Source organism: Arachis ipaensis, chromosome B09, assembly GCF_000816755.2.
Source record: "Arachis ipaensis cultivar K30076 chromosome B09, Araip1.1, whole genome shotgun sequence".
Taxonomy (NCBI): domain Eukaryota; kingdom Viridiplantae; phylum Streptophyta; class Magnoliopsida; order Fabales; family Fabaceae; genus Arachis; species Arachis ipaensis.
In genome coordinates, this window is record NC_029793.2 from 118,743,141 (window position 1) to 118,748,227 (window position 5,087).

General features: G+C 34.3%; 1 long non-coding RNA gene across 3 annotated transcripts; it reads right to left on the reverse strand.

Moving 5' to 3' along the window:
- Window positions 867-4,676, reverse strand: LOC107616950. Of its 3 annotated transcripts, none has more exons than XR_002354775.1 (4): window positions 4,342-4,676; window positions 4,199-4,254; window positions 3,127-3,528; window positions 867-1,090 (listed from the first exon to the last, which is right to left on the reverse strand). It is a non-coding gene; the product is annotated as an uncharacterized LOC107616950 (long non-coding RNA). The 3 variants fall into 3 exon arrangements; XR_002354774.1 differs by lacking the exon at window positions 867-1,090 and adding an exon at window positions 2,088-2,298; XR_002354773.1 differs by lacking the exon at window positions 867-1,090 and having other exon boundaries at window positions 2,088-3,528.

Below are 5,087 nucleotides of genomic sequence, written 5' to 3' on the forward strand. Positions count from 1 at the left end.
GCTGGATGTTCAATTCACTAAGTTTGCAAATTGTTATTTTAATTCTTAATTAGATGGTTATTTTGTTCGATTCGGTTTAAGTATATACAATTAATAAATACTGGATGGTCATTTCATTAAGTAGCTGGATGATTATTTTAATAACTACATGGATGGTTGTTTGAACATTAATCAGCAGCAGCCACATGTTTTCTTTCCAATTGAGTCCATTTTATGCGACAAGTTTCTCCGGTGATAGGGAGCACCAGTGACAGTGGATGGTGAGCTAAGCACCGTCAGTGAGGGGGAGCACGTAAGCATCGTTCGTTTCTGGTGTGGTGGAGACCGACACTGAGGAGGAGCCTGGCTGACAATCCCACGACGATGAGGAGAAAACCTGTGGCGACTTCGGTTTCTGGTGAGGGAGAAAGTGGCACCGGCGAATGGGGTGGTTGGTGAAGCGGCAATGGCATGATGAACCTAGGAGGCGACGATGATGTTCGGTGAGGGGGAGATTGATGCCGGTAAAAAGGGATGATTGATGAAGGGGCGACAGTAGAGGATTTGGAGAAGAAGATGTTGATTTGATAAATTGATTTGCTAAATTAGAGTATAGGAGATGGTTAAAATATTGGAATAACTGAATAAGATTTTTTATTTGGGTAATTTGAGTGTTTTTTTTTTTTTACTTTTATTGAGCCAAATTTCTAACCCATTATTCATATTGTTCACAATCTCTATTATCTATCTAGTGAAGCCAAGTTTTTTTCTAAATTGAGAACTATTATTGAATATTGTATTGATGTTTTATTTGTTTTTTCAGATTATTTCTGATAGGACGAAAAGATCATCCCAACAAGTGGAAACTTATTGCTGAGAATTACGTTAGAAGTAAAAGTAAAGAACAAATTGCTAGTCATGCTAAAAAATACTTCATACATCTTAAGGAGAAGAAGTGTTCACGGGTTCAAAAGAAAAAAAAAAGCATTTTTGAAGACGACAATAGGCATCTTATCAGCATGATCATGATGATCATCAGCATCAGCAACCGTCTCAGCCTATCCTTCTTATTCCTCCTCTTCAGTCTCAACCTCAACTTCAATTTCAGCATCTGCACCAGCAGTTTCAATTTCAACCTTAGCTTCAGCCTCAACTTATCTCTAATAATGTCTTCACTTACCAGCAAAATATGATTTCTTACTCAAATATTCATAGTGTGCTTTATCATCCTGTTCTTGAATCTCAACCTTAACTTCAATTTTAATTTCAGTTTCGGCCTCAACTTCAACCTCAGCCTCAACTTCATCATATCTCACTACAAAAAAAGGTCTATGCATAGCTAGTGAAAAGGGTGACCATAGGTCTATGGTCACGGTTTTTGACCTATGGTCACGGTTTTTCCGCCGTGGCCTATTCTCTCGTAGCCATAGACCTATGGTCATGATTTCTATGGTCACGGTTGTAATGTTCAAATTCTGGCACTTTAGGCCACATTTTTTTACCGTGACCATAGGTTAATCTATGGTCATGCAATAAAACCGTGACCATAGCCTTATCTATGGTCACGGTGAAATCTATGGTCACGGTTTTCACCGTGACCATAGCCTCTATAGTCACCCCTTTCCAAAACCGTGACCATAGCCATATCTATGGTCACCCCTTCCCAAAACCGTGACCATAGCCTTATCTATGGTCACGGTTAGCCGTGACCATAGCCTCTATGGTCACCCCACCAAAAACCGTGACCATAGCCTCTATGGTCACCCCACCTAAAAACCGTGACCATAGCCTTATCTATGGTCACAGTTTTGGCCGTGACCATAGCCCCTATAGTCATCCCTCCTTAAACCGTGACCATAGCCTTATCTATGGTCGCCATGACCATAGTGTCTATGGTCACCCCACCTTAAAACCGTGACCATAGCCTTATCTATAGTCACTGTTTTCACCGTGGCCATAGCTTATCTATGGTCACCCCTCCTTAAAACCGTGGCCATAACTTATCTATGGTAACATGTTTTATTTTATGAAATTTTTTTAAAGCATACTCACATCCCAAAATGATGATAATCACAAAATAAATCTAAGAATGAGAAATTTAATTAATGTAAATCATAAAAGTTTCATTAAAAACTAGATATCCATTACAACACTAATCAAAATAGGGTGTAATTTATCCATTACATGTAATATCAGATAAAGTCTCTTATCAAAATGTAAAGAACACATCAAAATAATACATTTAGATAACCAAAATCATTATAAGACCCATCCCATCTTATATTTGTATAGAACATATTTTTTTCATATCATGTACTCCTGCTAGCAAAAGAAATAAAGAAGTTAAAATAGAACAAAAATATTTTTGTTGATGCATGCAGTACAGTTGAGTAATGAATATGGAGCACAAGTTAAATAAGTCAATCAATATGAAAATTTCAATCACTAAATAACAAAGAGCATTTGCTAAGGTTTTGAGCCATTTGGTAATGTGTATATGTTTTTAATCTATCTTTGAGTGGAACTTCAACTCCCCTGTTGAAGTCGCTTAAAACTGAAAAAAATCCAGCACAAAGAAACAACCACAACCAAAATAGAAGCTTAAAAAATAAGGTAATACCGAAATACTATTATTAGCTTCCAATCCATCAAACAAATCAAGTAATCAACACTAGCGAAACAGAAAAACCAGATCGAGTGTGAAATCAGTAGACAAAGTCAAATTTAAAATAATAATAATGCTGATTGCTATATATTACTGAGTACTGATTCAATGCTGATTGCTATCCCTTCACCTTCATGTATTATTATTGCTTTATCTATTTTTCTATACCTTCTGAAAAAAAATGATGGTAGATTATGCATCTTAGTTCGTAATTAGTTTCTTACTCTTCTATTCAATAAGTACTCATGGAGCCAATTAGACAAATGTCCAATTTGATGACCATGTAACATATTTTTAATTTGATAAAATAGTGTAATTATTTTATATAGTGGTTAAAATTTTTAATTTGATAACGAACTAGATTCTACTGTAGATTCGCTTAAGGCCAATAAAATCAACAATAAAATTAACATCAACAGCAATCAGCCACTATTAAGCAATCAACCACTATTAATTTAACTACTAATTTTGATAGTACTTACTTCCATATCTTTTGACACATGGTTCGATCCCAGTGAAAGAGGAATGCTTCGCCTCGCATCATTTGGTGCACTACTTGCATCAGGCGGATATTGTTGGGCAGCTTCTATCATTACTTGCACTTGTTCCGCACTCATACCAGGATTAACTTGTTGCAACAATGTTTTGATCAAGCTCGTTAAACCATCCAACTTAGAAGTTAAGTTATTTTTATTTTTCTCCATAGTTGAAACCACTTCAGTATGTTGTTGTTGCATTTGTCAGATTTGCTTATCCTTTTTAAGAGAGGATTTTGTGACTGATCGACCATAAAAACGAACTCTACCATGTCTCTCCTTTCCAAAAACCGTTTGAAGCGCTTCATCATCACTGTATCCAGCTTGTTTCAAATTTTGAAGATGATCCTATTACACAGAAGTAAAATTGAAATAAGTTCATGTGCGCATATGCTGAAAATAAAAAAAAAATTATTTACACATTTCTTTTAGTGTATATTTCTACGAAACTAAACATCTCACAATTTTCTATACATGAATTAATTCAAACCAGCAGCATAACAAATAATCACCCCTAAATTAATTCAAACCAGCAGCATAACAAAATTACTAATCACAAATCACTTATCATAAATTCAAAATTCAAAACACTCAGTGCCATAAGTCCATAACAAAATAGCAACTTAACAAGTCACTAATCAACATTTTATTATTACTTTAAAAGTAAGTAGTTATAATTACTTTTGAAACATACCTTAAATATACTCCAGACACATATATTAGTGATATCATGTAGTTTAGTATATTTAGAGTCTCTCTAGTCTCTTGATTATTGAGAATCAAATAATACTCTCCTACGTACTTATCTAAGTTAGTTACTTCGTATAAGATAAATTGAACTTTTTCTTTGAATGAAGTTTTTTTAATACATCATCATTTAGCTTTCAAATTATACGATTATTAACAAGTCTTGAAGAATACGTACGAGCCAGTTTGATTTGAACTCTGTTGGTACAAAACTTATTAATAATTTCCATAGTTCAATTTGCAACGATTTTATTTCATATATGACTCGTACCTAATGAGATTCGTGGAAGTGATTCGGGGAGTCTTGATTGCAGCACGTAAATCCCCCTTCTCAAATCCAAAAAGAAGATTATCAGAAATTGGTTACGGAAAATAAATTGAGAAAATCTGAAACGGAAAAGAAAAACGGCGTACCAAGCAGCACTGAGAACTGAGACACCGATGGAGACGCTGATGCCGACGGCGGAGAAGGTGTGAGGAGAGATCTTAACGAGCGCAGTACCCCAAAAGCGGACGCCACTAACCTTTGACGAACAGAGAAGCCAACGAAGATGAATACGATGTGCTGAGCTTTCTAGGTTTTGTAAAACAGGGAAGAGGAAGAAGCGACCGCATTGAGGAGCTTGGGACAACGGCAGCGCTGAGGAGCTTGGGACGACGGCGGCAATGAGGGGCTAGGGTTACGAATTGGGGAAAGAAAGAAGGGGAGTTTTAATTTCCTTCGGTTCTTGTTCACGGTGTTACGAATTGGGTAATTAGATTTTTTTCTTTTATTAATGTTAAAATAAAAAGATCTATCACTATTTAATAATTAACATATATTACTATATATACATATCAGATTGATTCACCTAAAATAAAAAAAATAGTAAACTAATAACAAAATGAGTGTTTAATTTTTTTAAATTAAGATAATAAAATTGATATAATATAAATTACAAATTTTGTAATAATGAGCTTTTTATTTTTATTTTTTACAGTATTATTTTATCCAACATACCAAGAATTAATTTATCCTACGCATTTAAATAAACGAACAAAATTAACCACTCAAATAATTTAAATTAATTACGATATGATGAATCTTTCATTTTAATATTCTACAATCATTTTAATAAGTTTTAAATCATTTTTTAATTTAAAATTATTAATAATATTCA